Here is a 14708-nt window from a genome sequence, read left to right as displayed (position 1 = left end):
AGGACATTACTGGACCAACTCCAGTTATGAAATGTCTTGCATCTAGGTGCCCAGGTTCAGTGTTAATGCATTAATGATAAATGTTTCGTTTGGAGAAAAGGACAAGAATTCAGTCATTTCATTTTTATCCCTCCATAAAGTAGGTATACCTTGAAACATGCTAATAACTTACATGTGTCTATGATTTTTTATTTAAAAAGGGCCATAAAACAGTAGAATGAGAGCCAGGCGGTGGCGGCGCACGCCTTTAATCCCAGCACTCTGGAGGCAGAAGCAGGCAGATCTCTGTGAGTTCGAGGCCAGGCTGGTCTACAAGAGCTAGTTCCAGGACAGGCTCCAAAGTCACAGAGAACCTGTCTCAAAAAACCAAAACAGAAAACGAAACAGTAGAATGCTAGATTGATAATATTGAGATATAGTAATAGAAATAGAAATAATCATAGTAGTTGCCAAGCACATAGTAAACATCATGCTAGTATAACTGCTCAAGTCATATGTCTTCATTCAGTGGTGTTGAAATTAACTCTCCTTGATAAGAGTGAACTGACAAATCATGAGTAACATTAAGTTGACTGTGATGTGAATATTTACACTATGGAAATCAACAAAGGTTAAAAATAGGGCTATCGTTTTGAGTCCTTTTATCTGCATACCACTGACTGTTGTTTCATCTGCTTCCTACTTCCTTTTACACAAGGAAAAATCAACTCAGAAAAGAAGCATTACAGATTTTTCTTTCTTGATCTTGAATTAAGAAACCTAAATTATCTTAAATAAGAGTTACTCTTTTTGTATAAAATTACTGGAAGAAAATCAAAAGGTAGATGAAAGATGAAAATAATTAGTGATAATCATAAGCAATGCTTGATTTTCTGCATATATATGCATATGTTTCCCTTATACTTTGGGGTTTTAAGAAATGTTCCAAGTGTGTAGTCTTAATGATTATAAGAAATTGGCCCCTTCCCAGCTTATATCTCCACATTATGAGTCAGGATTAGAAACTGCCATCCATCAGATTCCCATCAGGATATTTCTGATGTTGAAAAATTTTTACCCTTTTGGGACTTTCTAGACGTTTGACTTCACTGAAGGAGTCTCTGAACTATAGTAATTTTTCAGAGCTTCAGAAATAAAGTTCATAGCCACCCTGAGACAGTAATCCATCTAAACTGCATAGTTTGTCAGTCAATAAACTCTTTTACTATTGGCAACCCTACCTGGGCTAATTTTGTACCTGTTTTGTTGTTGTTGTGTTTGACAAAATAGACATGCACTTTTTATTCCCAGGTTTTAAAGGAAATGCTTGCATAATCTCTAAGAACATTTAATTTTCTTCTGGAGGACTATGGGAAAACCAGAATGAATGAAGATGGGAAGTTGGCACCTTTTAGAGAAGAATGGCCCAATTAATTAGACTACCATCCAACTCACCATAGTTTCTGGTCCTTGTCATTCTTATTTCTTTTAGGTCATGAAGAGTAGCACCGTGACAGAAGCATTTGGCAATGGGAGAGAGGCACTTTGTTACGCATTGAATTTTCTCTCATGTAATCCTTATAGGTACTGGATTGCTGCAGCTAGCCTTCTCACGTCGCTACTCACTTCATTATCACTAGGTGAATAACGATGGCACAAAGGACTTAGATAACTTGGCGAAATGATGCTTAACTACTGAACTTGGATCCAACATCCACAAGAATGTTCTTAACCACTGTCCTGTCGTTCCCTTCTGCAGATGATGAGACATCAGAAAATTGTGATGGATGCTTGTGAACATCAAAGAGTTCTCCAAAATCCAGTGATTTCTGAGTACAGTCAGGGTATATTTCACAGCTGCCTCTCCACATTGCTGCACCACCACTGTCTCTCTTAATCCTTGGAGCAAACCTGGAAGACAGGGGAGCCTGTTCTTCAAAGAAATTGAAATGTTCAGGGCAGTTATCAGAGCAAGCTGGGAAGTGCTTCTTTTAGAAGGGGTTACTCTCAGGCTTGGGTAGTAGCTGCTACCTGGAGCCTTGACTCTCAATGTTTCCATAGATGACGTGGTATTTAGTTCCTACTTCTCTATGAGTATGAATTGTGTGAAGTGCAAGTAGCGTTTTGTTTCTGAGGGTTTCTCAGTTCTCAGTCTTTGGGATATATTAATTCAAAGATTTAGACAAAGCTACTCAGGTCAGCTGCTGGAGCTATGGAAGAGCAGCACTGTAGTATTCTGTTTCTAGAACAGCTGTAGATTGCTCATACTTTAGGTAGAGCTCAGGCTCCACGTGGACTCTAGTTTTGTGTTACACCTGGGAAGGCTATCACACTGATTCTTTACCACAACCCAGCAAGCTAAGAATGATATATGTGAGGCTAGAAAAGGCGGAATAACCTGTATAAGTTAGTCCTACAAAATGGCAATGGTGACCACTACATGGCTCAGTGGTTAAATGCGTTTGCCATATACACTTGCTGACTTGAGTTTGATTTTCAGGATCCCACAGTGGAAAAAGAGAATTCATTTAATTTAAAAAAATAAATAGAATAATGTACAGGGTGAATTTCAAACTTGGCCCATGTATGTCCTAAGCTTGTGCACTTAACCCTTATTCATATTAACAACCCACAGCCTGTAGCACTTGTTATTGGCTTAGTGTGTGTGTGTGATATTGGTTTTTGATCTTTTGCGAAAGGATCTCATTGTGTAGACCAGGCTAGATCCTCCTATCTCTGTCTTCGTGAAGCTAGGATAGCAAGCATATACCACTATGCCAAGCTTATGGCTGTTCCTCTAAAAGAAGAGTATTATTGGCTAGGCCCAAGCTAGTGATTTTTTTCCAACTCTAACACTAATGGAAGGAGGCAGAAATTTACTCATGGGGAAATTATGCATACATTCAGTGAATGAGAAATGAAGTTCAAGGCTGAAAATACAGGTTGGTTGGTATAGTGCTTACCTATATTGCTCAAAACCCTAAGTTAAATCCTCAACACCACACAGAGCCAGGAGTTACCTGGATATACTTGTAATCCCTGTACTCTGGAAGTAGAGGTAGAAAGATCAGAAGCTTAAGGTCTTCCTTGACTCCCTAGCAACTATGAGATGAGCCTGAAAAAATAAATGCAGAGTTCAAGCCACTACACATGTTTTATAGATAATAAGTCAATTTTGAGTTTTATAAATGAACAAAGGAATGGAATACAAAGAAGAAACATAAGAAATAATAGAAAAAAATCCTAAACTGTATTACTCCACTGACCATCAAATATGAATCAGGTGTTTGCTTCCCTAGAGAAAATAAGAATGGAACAGATAACATTCATTTTTTAAAATTATTTTTTAATGAAAAATGAACACCAAGCCTTTTGAGAATTTAAGGTCTGGACTGCAGTAGAGCTACTCATATGTGATCATAGGATTAGCAAACTCATTATACCTTTTTTATATAGCTATAAATATATAATGTCCTTAAAGGTAATCATCAAATGTCTCTCAATGTCCTTAAAGAGATTCATCAAACATTTGCTTGTTTTCCATGTCCCCACCTTTCAATAAACTTAAGCAGACAAAGACATATTCTTTTGAAGTGATCTTAACCCAGTACAATGTCCCATCTGGGATTCAATGAGTAAAATATTTTTATTTGAGTCCTCTTTTATTAGAAAATTAGATTGCTATTAAGGCCAAATAATTTTCAGTTTTATTTGTTATTTGTGTGGGGACCTATGCATGGCAGCTCACATGTATGACGGTCAGAGGACAACTTCCAGGAGTTGGTTCTTTCATTATCCGTGTCAAAGATGGGTCCAGGTCATCAGACGAGTGCAGTTAGCTATTTTATTTCGCCAGTCATTTCACTGGTCCTGTTAAGGCCGTGTCTGGCAATCTTTTATGGAAAAGCAGTGGTTTATTTTTCCCCTCTATCATGTTAATATTGTAAGGAGAAAGTAAGGACAAACTCCAAAGTGTAGTCACATCATGGGAATACACAGAGGAGGAATTCTCTCTGGAGATGCGCTAAGTTGTGGAAGACAAAAGAAGATTGTGGAAAACTACTCAGCATTCCCTCGTCCTATGTATAGCTGTCCTCATTGTCCCTAATCAATCGATTCTGAAAAATGTGTGTAGACCATCTCTTCCCACAGTATTCTAGAGAGACTGAAAAGTCTGTCAGAATGGCGTGTAGCTTCAGTCAGAACAAGGACTGCTTTAGCAATACTAAGGAGCCTGCCAGGACTCTTCCCTCCGCCTGGAGCCCCTCCTGGTAGATATACTACTTTATGGCATATTTGTCTTAAGCAAATCAGAGTTCAAAGCTTACACAATTTATTCTCATCCTAAAATGAACCCAGGTTCTGAAGTTGCTGCTTTATCTTCATTTTCATCTTCTTGTAAGCATCTATTTCCACAAGGGTGCTAGAGCCTGCCTTCCATTGGGTGGCATTTCATTATGCCAGCTTCTTTCAGTACTTCTGATAGCAAATACTGAGTGTATGTCTCTACCTGGATATGTACTATTTTCTCTGGTAAAAAGTGGTTGATGGTAGTTGTAGTTTATTTGAATAGTAGAGTAAGGAATCAGGAGTCAGAGAATGGAAGAAGTAAGGAAAGACAGGAATACAAAACACCAGCAAAAGGAGATCCTGTAGGGTATAAGTGTAGGGGGTCTGAGTCTCAAGACCATGAGGGAATTGCTGTGAAATCACTTAGGAAAGAAAGGCACTATGAGCCAAACCTGGCCAGTTCTTCATATAGTTGTATTACACACAACACCCATTTGTTTAGGTTGCAGTGGTTCCCATCATTCCTAGTGTTGCAACCCTTCAATATAGTTTCTCATGTTGTGGTGACCCCCAACCACAACCTTATTTTCATTGCTACTTCATAACTGTGATGTTGCTACTGATATGTACATACTGGCTATGCAGGACCCCTGATAGATGACCCACAAAGGGGTCACGACCCACAGACTGAGAAGCAGTAGTTTAGGGTGTGGCTAGGTCTGCTTTGAACTACTGTGAGTAGTTGTGCCTGAGACGCGGGACCTAAAATATGTATAAGCAAAGTGAAAGATGCGTGACCTAGGAGCAATGGCAATGGCTCAGTGAGTAAAGTACTTTACCAAGGATAAAAACCTGAGTTTGAATATCGGCTCTCATGGAAAAGCCAAATGCAACGGTGCATATCCATAACTGCAGTGGTTATGGAGGTAATAAAGATGGATGGCTCCCATGAACTTGTGGGTCTTCTAGCCTAGACAAAAGAGGAAAATCCAAGTTCAGTGACAGAGCCTGTCTCAAAAAATAAGATGAAGGGGGCTAGAGGCAACTATCAGATGTCAACCTCTGGCCTTCATGTATAAGCCTGAGTGGTCGTATGCATCCCCAAATACAAACAACACCCACAGACACAGACCCACTGACACAGACAGACAGACAGACAGGCGCACACACATACCCCTGGCCTATGCCTCCATGTGTTAGCTAAGCCCTGGAATTGAACTTTCATCAAACTTGCCCTTTTAAAGATGACAGCTGTAGGATTTATTCAGTGGCTCCATGCCATAGGTCAAGCACATTTGAATTAGCACCCAGACTGCACTTATGTAACTTGAAAGGAGCCTCTCAGACCGAAAAGTTCATTGCCTTGCAGGCTCGGCCCCTTGAAGTGGAACTGCCAATGGATATAGCCATTGTTTATTATTGCTATAGCCATAGTGTGCAGACCTGTTTCCACTGGGGCATTAAAGGAGCTTCTGCAGGACCAGTAGCCTGTGAGAACTTCTCACCCACCAGCGTGTGTTTTCTTCAGTCCAACAAGAAAGCACTGCTATTTTCCCTTTACTACTAACTGGAATGTTCTGGCTCTCCCAGGCATCTATTACAGCACATTTTGAAACTGTGTGTGGACACGTATATGTCCGTGTGAGTACACATCTACCCACTAGGGGGTTTTCCTTGGGCTTCATTTCTAAAACTAAATTTCACAGATGATTTGATGAAGTAGGAAAAACAACGTATGAGCTACTAAGGGGCAGTGCTGTTGGGACCTGATTATAACCAAAGTCTCCTAGATAATTGTTATGTACATGATAGCAAGGGCAAATAAGCTATATAGAACTTAATATTTCCCGCAAGGGCAATTTGCCACTTAATGTTGCTTTAGGTGCCCATTATCAGTAATTATGTATACAACTGGAGCTATTTCCATAATCCAATTAAGAGACCCATTCAAAGGGGAGTGTGTAAGCATGGCAGGTAGACTAGGTGCTATATATCATAGCACATGGGAGCTAGAGACAGAAGGGCATGGATAAGACAGGCAATATAATCGAGCCCAAATGAAGAGAGAAACACATATTAAGAAATGAACCTCCATACTCTAAAATTCCTCAAATGATTGTATAGGACTATTGATCTATTTGCCATATTCTCCTCCATGCATATTAACCACTAAGTAAGTATATTAACTTTTCCCTGATCTGAGAGTATTTTGAATCCATATGATAACATGTCTTTTGTTTGATTGTCTCTGAAAAACAGAAGGGATTATCTGAAAAAAAATCCAGAGTTATAAAGATACTGTCATGTGAATGAATCTTATGTTGTCCATATCCTCTCTTGTGTGGTGCAGGAATGATACACTGATTATCTCATTGTCAACATCTTCACGAAGGTATGGCAGAACAGTCATTACTTTGGGGGCAATGACAGAATCATATTCGGGGAAGACCCTCCCTCTTGGAATTGCTGATTGAGAAGGATGTAATAGGGGTTCATGATAATCTCACTCTCTGGGTTGTCATGCTCAGGAATGCTTAGTTAACAGTTTGGAAACACTAGGGCAAAATGTAATTATGACAAAAAAAGAAGTTAAGCTAGATATTATCATTAAACAATGGAGAGTGGAAACCTGCCACAACCATAAACCAAATCCTCTAAAGCTGAGGCTTTAAAAACATTCATGTTCCATTGCCCTCTGCATGTCGAAACAAATGCTCTGTTGGATTTGAAATGAGGTTTTATAAGTTCAATTGAATCATATTTGATGATCAACTTTTAATATTTGAAAACTCAGGTTTTAATAAGCATTGACTAGGCAAGGTTGTACGCTTTAAAATTAAATGAAAGAATGGAACTAACAGTCAAGGCCATGTGCCTAGAACACACAACCATCACAGGCTGTTATTATAGATAACAGGTCAAGCAAAGGGAACAATAGCTTCTAGTATTGAAATTATTCTTCTCGATGTAAGCTGTCCCATCTGTTTGGAGGTACAAAAAGGATTCAGAGAGTCTGTTAGATTAGAACCCAGGTTTCCTGGCCTTGGCAGATCCATCAACTTCCCTGTATTTTATGTCCATATTTTTTTCTTGAAACAGGCCAGTGAACATTCTGAATATTCTTCCTGAAAGATTTTGGTCATTTCTCAAACACTTTGATGTTAGCTTCTCTATGGGACTGTTTGTTTATTTCTTTTAAAGATGTATTTATTTTATTTGCTGTATATGAATATTCTGCCTGTTTATATGTGTATGCTCTCTCTTTGTTATTGAAAGAAATGTTTTAGTGGAAGAAGGTGAGTGTTAGTATTCAGAAAATAACTGAAATTCATTATATGCATGTATAAAACTACTAAAGAACACATTGCAACATTTATAAAGAGAAAAGAATAAAAGCCAAGATGTGTATACTTGGGCAAAGCCATAATTTTACCACTTTAAGCACAGTTTCAAGACCAAAGTAGGACTAACAATTAGCCTAGTTACTTTAAAGTAATATTTCCCGTAAAAAGCATTGGTGAGTTTTCAGCATAAAGAGGTGGGTATGCAACTGTTTATCTGAGAACAAGCCTTTCTGGTTCAGTCTCAGGAGCACTTGGGAGAGTCCACTGTTGCTTTTGGTCCCCCATATAATACCCATAATGCAAAATGCCAAGTAAAGGCTGAGGCTCATATTTGGATGCCAGGTGATTGAGAGCTTCCTTTTCCTCCCCAGATGTGTCCATGGGCTTTGTTCCTTCCTAGGTTTTGGTTTTGGTCTTCATCTCTCCCTAAAGCATTTTCACCCCGCCCAAACCCTCAGTCCGCTGCCTGATCTTACTCATTTGTGATCTGTGATACCACACTGATTTCCTTAGGACTCTTTAAGACTCAGAAAGAGCATCTATTTTGAATGCCTGCTGTCTTAAATCACAGAGGAAAGTAACAACCTTTCAGTGGGGGGTATGGAAAATATACACCTCTGCACAGCCCAAAGACCATGCTTAAGGCAGTGTGCATGGATGCCCAGTGATTTGAAAAGCTTCTTTCTCCTTCCCAAGGGGATAGCAATGGAAGAACTGGCCAAAGTTAAGCAAGCAAATAACTCAAGCAATGTATTGGGGAAGATGGAATCAGTTTAAGGAGCACAAGACTCAGGCCTCAGTTGGACCGTGAATAAAATTACTATGGCAGGAGGCTTATAATGAACATGCCGTTAATTGGTACTCAGAGCTACAGAGGGAGACCGTGGTTCAAAGAGTTAAATGGATGAATGAATGAATAAATAAATAAATAAATAAGCATTTTTTAAAAACAACGTTGATGTATTTGAACTTACTTATTTTGGCAGAGTTCTACTTAGCTCCGCCTTCTTTCTGTTTCTGAATACAGATGTGTATCAGTTTCTAAATAGTGAGTGTATGATATGTATGTGTATGTGTATGTGCCTTCCTACAGAAATGTTTACCCCAACTTCCAAAGTTCACTAATAGTGTGTCATATAACAAAAAGAGTTGGCCACTATACTAGAAACCTTCCAGGATTGTCAATGCTCTTTTGGTTTACTTATATTTAATTTAAATGTATATATTTATTACGTTTATAATTTATATGTACATAAAACTATATATTTATATATAATTTAATTTAACACCTACCTATATTTAATTCAAAATAATAGTGTGTAGTCTATTTTTTTTCAGAAAGCTGTCTCCTCTTCCACGTTGGTGTAAACATTGAAGGAGCAAGAATACAGTTTTGTCTCACACTTCCTCCTCTGTCATTGTATTAGAACTTTTTGTGTTCTGCCACAGCACTTTTTAAGAAAATCCCAGCAGCTTTCCTTTGTAATTTGAAGAGTATATTAGCCCTCAAGCTGAAAAGCTCAATGACTGAACTGATAGTACATTGATAAAATCTAGAATTAGGTGCTGTCTTTTTAGGAAATGGTGTTCTCTGAAGACTGTTCTTCGTCTAGTACCAGAAGACCACTCCAACTGATGTTTTAACCGAGTGTCCCTGTTGGACCAGGCTTAGTGCTGTGAAATTGTCAAAACATGGTGGCTTTATTCTCACCATGATGAATAGCTAGCCCTCAGTGCAAACATTCCCAGTCCAGCATATCAAAATAGATTAAGATAAAAGTATAGTTGATGAGCCATAGGGGAAAATTACCCTCTTTCCTTTTAAGCAATGAGAAGTGCTTTCTAAGACTCAGCCAAGGGATATAGCACTTCTAGCTTTTAATTAAAATGACACTTCACTTATTATCATGCAACATTAAGTTAATTTGTTCCAGATTCATGCAAACAAGGAGGAAGGAAAGCACATATGCTTTCTATAGAAAATCTTTTCTGTGGGTTATGTCTCCTAGAGGGAATTGATGGTAGGGTGGGTGAAGGGTTTAAACTGATCTTGCTCTCCTACTACAGCTTTTACATCTCTCTATGAAATGGCTTGTTTGGGGCTGAGTGGAGAGCAGTAGATGAGAGACAGACATCTGAAATATAACACATGAAGACATGAATTGGTGAATTCATAAGAATGAGAAGAATTCCTGAATTTTCATGGTTTATTGAGAAATTCTGCTACTAGTGTTATCCCACTGGCCATGCTTGCCTTTGGAAATGTGTATATATTTCATCTCAGATTACTGAACAAATCAGAGGAGGATTTACCTAACTTTATTTTCAGCAAACATGCATAATTTGGGGGCGGGGTCAGGAATAAACAAATGGTTTTAGACCCAGCTAAATATACTTGAAATAATATCAAAGAGCTATAACACACTGTGCCTCTATGAAGAAGGTATTTTTTTTTAACAGAACACAAAAGAAACATCATGCATGAGCAGACAAGCCTATGGGCATAATTACGTAAATGCAGAATAACACAGGACAATATAGGACGGTGTCACCAAGTGCAGGTCACTACTGTTAATGACTGCCATGAAGGCAAGATTCAGCCTAGCAATCAAAGGTATGCCATGTCTCTATTGCCAAGTCCTATGTGTAGAACTGGGGTGGTAGCTAAGCTGTGTAAATGTGTGCGTGTACATGTATGTGTAGGTGCTCATGTGAAGGCCAGTATGAACATTCCCTTCGATCATGCTCCATCTTGGTTTCTTTTTCTCCCCACCTTTACACTTCATTTTTTAAAACTTTATAAAATATCCTTATCGATATATATATATAGTGATGAGAACTCTTGATGAATCTGAAGATCACAAATTTGAGAAGAATGGCTAGCCACAAAGATCTTCCTGTCTCTTGTTGTAAATTGGAGTGGCGGGGCTGCGTCCCCAGCACCCGGCCGCCCACATGGCTAGCTTTACCCGAAATAATTACACGGAAACTGTATTCTTTTAAACACCGCTTGGCCCATTATATCTAGCCTTTTCTCGGCTAACTCTCGCACCTGGACTAGCCCATTTCTAATATTCTGTGTAGCCCACGAGCTGGCTTACCAGGAATGATCTTAGCCTGCGTTTGCCTGGAGTGGGAGAACCATGGCAACTCCCTGACTCAGCTTCTTTCTCCTAGCCTTCCATTCTGTTCACTCCACCCACCTATGTCTTAACCCATCAGGGCCAAGCAGTTTCTTTATTGCTCAACCAATGAAATCAACAGATTGATATATGACACTCCCACATCAGTCTCTGCCTCATCAGAGCTGGTATTATAGCAATGCAGTTCTATATAATGCAGTTTAATACAGATCCTTATGTTTTGATGACCCCCCAATTATAAAATTGATGTCATTGCTACTTCATAACAGTAATTTTGCTACTGTTATGAATCGTAATTTTTTCCAATAGTCTTAGGCAACTTATATGAAAGGGTTGTTCTACCCCAAAGGGGTCATAACCCACTGGTTTAGAATTTATTCTAAGGTGCTCACAGGTAAAACAAGCCTGAAGAGACTGAAGCTGGGAGAAAGTAGTATGGGAAGGGAGTGACTTTAGCATGGAAAAGAATTTGAAAGCAGGTGAAAGGTCAGGTATGGCGGCCACCTGAAAGTAGGAAGACAATTGAAAATCGGAGATGAAACAGACTGCAGTTGCTTTATTTTGTTTTGTTTTCTGTTTTTGCACCCTGTCAACACTGGGAAGTAGCAGATTTAAAGCACTATTTAGAGGAGGAAATTAGGTTAAAGTTAAAGATGATGTCCAGAAGGTAGTGTTAGGAGCAGTGAAGTCCCAGGTGCTGGGTATACTCTGATGAGTATGTATCCGCTCATAGTTCTTTTAAGGTGCAAAATGTGGCTGTACTTATCCTTGCATATCTCTCCTGGGAAAAAAGTCCTTCCTTTGTAGAATGGAGGGGAAACTGATGAGCTAATGTCTGCAGAGCAATTTCATCTCCTTAGGTGAGGCCCCCTGCAACTGCACATTTTGATCATTATGACTATTTGTGCCTCTATGAAACACTGCCAAAGAGAACAAGGGAGCCTGCCAGAAAAAGAAATTCTCCAAGGGTGAGAGATAAAAAAGAAATGGGACGAAAGGGTGAGGCTGAAAAGAAATAGGTAAAAAGTAATTACCAGAAAGAAATTAGAACAATTATATAAACAGATTGGCTTCAAGGACACATGGCCAAATCTTCAAGCAAGGCTGGCAGTGGGTGAGAAGAAAAACACAACAGAAACCTTTGAGATTTGGAGTGTTGCATTCTCTAGGGGTGATTAGAGAGGTTCCAAAACGGAACCTTTGGGCAGGCTACATAAAGGGAAAGATAAGATACGAAAAAAATAAAGAAAGAAAAGGGGAGAAAGAGGAGGAAGAATACAGACAGGAGAAGGCAGAAGGGAGAGGTATGTCTTGACAATGTTGCTTAGATGGTAAAGTGCCTGCCTAGCATGCACAGCATCCTGGGTTCCATCTCAAGCACCCCATAAACCATGCAGGATGGCACATGATGTAATTGCAGGACTTGGAAGATAGAGGCAAGAGAATCAGAAGTTCAAGGCCATTTTTAGTCACATACCAAGTTCAAGGCCAGCTTGGGATATATTAAAAGCAGTCTCAGGAAAGAGCAAAGAGTGGGAAAGAAAAATAAAGGCATGCAAAGAGGAAAGTCAACTTTCCAGGTTTTGGATTTTTGGCTCTTTCCTTTCTCAGACGAGATTTTCTTTTCAGCTATATTAGTCATTGAGAAATCACATAGAATATAGATAATTTGTGCCTATTGTAGTTTTTACTAAAGAAATGGGATTCCAGGAAGCACTGCTCCTTTCTTTTTCACCCATTCTCTGGATGAAGCATCTCTCAATTGACTTCTTTTTAAAACTAAAACAACGTTGGTTTGGATGGGATAGTCTTGTGCATCATGATGGATGACTGGCATTTTTTTCCATACATAAACAAGGCAAATGGGCTTAATGATTTCAGGCATCCATGTCAGAAACACTTATCAGAGCAGTGACACTGATATGAACTGGCAGCACATAATGCTAACTCCTGCGATGTATAAGATTATTTTTAATAATAAGAATAAAGGCGTAAGCAAACATGGGGGTCTCAGAATTCACAGAATGGCTGATTTCAAACTCAAGACCCCATGAAAGAGATAAGGTAATAGTATCCAAGGACTTTGGAGCCTGTCTCTTTTGTTTGCTTCTTAATACCTGAAGGAGGAAGTTGACAGGGAGGATGTGTCCCTTAGAGACAGCATATTGGCTGGTGTGGCCTGTGAGGAATTTACGCACAGGATTGAGGTAGCTCTTTTACTGTCAGGGTTCAAAGAGGCATCTTTCACCACAGCACCTTCTCTCTATATGCCCCTGCTGTACCCCTCTTGTAATAAGAATGCCACCATGTCCTTTGCTTCTCCTGCATTAGCATCACCCCATAAAACTCCCTTCTCTAGAGATCTGAGATAGCATCCCGAAGCCCATTTGTTAGAAGCTTGTTCCCCAGCTAGATACTATTAGGTGGTGGACTCTTGAAGAAATGAATACCGAGGCTGGGTGGGGCACATGCTCACAATTCTAGTAATTAGTGTGGCAAAGAAAGAGATCTTTTTCACAAATTTGGGATCAGTCTGATCTATACAAGAAACATAAGGCCAGCCAAGGCTACAAAGTTAAACCTTGCTTTACAAAAGAAAAAGAAAAAAAAAGAGAAAGAGAAGTGAGAGGTTTGGCTGTAGCTTAACTGGTGAAGCACGTGCCTCACACACAGGGAGCTCTGGCTTCATGAACCAAGTTTGAAGGTTCACACAAGTAATTCCAGCATTTAGTGAGTAAAGTGAAGATTATCAGATGTTCAAGGTCCTCTTCAGCTATGTAGGGAGTTGAAGACAGCCTGAGACACATGAGAAACTGTTTCTGAAAGCAATTTAAAAAATAAATAAAAGAAGCAGGGACTAGTGAACTGAAGGTAGGTTAGTTGGGATGTGTCCTCACAGAGGCCACTGGGACTCCTGGATATTACTTATCCTTTCATTTATCTCTCTGGCTATGAGGTGAGTGATTTTATTTTACCATATACTCCCACTCCTTAATGTCATCACATGCCCAACAAAACGAAGACCCTAACAACGGACTAGAAGCATCAAACTTGCAAGCCCAAATGACCAGCTTTTCTTCATATGATGATTATTTCAGGAATCTGTTATAGTATCATAGAGCTGACTAATACTTGCAAGCAAGAATTTTGGCCTTCCTGTTGTTCAGATTCATTAATGATGACTTCATAGGATCCAGAGAAAGATGTGAAAAGAAGTGCACGTTTGTCTAAAAAGATGAAAACCTGATTATCAAGAAGAGCCTCATTTGACTACTTGTGTTGACTATTTGGAGTCAGTGAAACTGCAAATTTTGCCAGACATAAACATGTCTTATCTCCACACTAATTGTGGCCTAGCATACTGTGATCCTGGTCTCCAGATTCCCAATGGATTTTTTAATTTTATTTAGCTGACCGATGCAAATGTCCAGTATGCATCAGTTGTAGCTATAATCCTGAACAAAATATAAAGTTACCTGCTTCAGGAAGTCAAGAGAGCCCAGAAAAATCGACAAGTTCTCCTGGCAAATTAACAATAAGGGAAGGATGGCATTGTAAAGAAATCTATGAAAGGGGTACCTAATCCTATGCCATGCTTGCAGAGTAGCTCAGTCTAATGAAAGCCTAATAAGAGCTACAAATTAAATAAGTTGTCTGATACTCTAGTATCTCTCTTCATCTTCTGAGACAGAATGTCATGATGCAGCCCAGGCTGGAGCCAGCTCTGTCTTTCCACTTCAACCTTCCAAGTGATGGGGTACAGGCTTGGCCTTCCACATCCAACTCTCTATTGTCGCATTTGAAACCCCAAATAAACTGGCGGCATTCACCTTTACTATATTTTGCTCAATCAAAAAATAGTATCAGTTCAACATGTAAATGTATTACTAAGACCTTTGTATCTCTTTCCTATTTATGACTTGAAATTTTAATTTGTATTTCAGTTATGGCT

Source organism: Microtus oregoni, unplaced genomic scaffold (assembly GCF_018167655.1).
Source record: "Microtus oregoni isolate MIOR12 unplaced genomic scaffold, Mior012 000061F_ref0000440, whole genome shotgun sequence".
Lineage (NCBI taxonomy): Eukaryota > Metazoa > Chordata > Mammalia > Rodentia > Cricetidae > Microtus > Microtus oregoni.
This window is presented reverse-complemented; position numbering follows the sequence as displayed.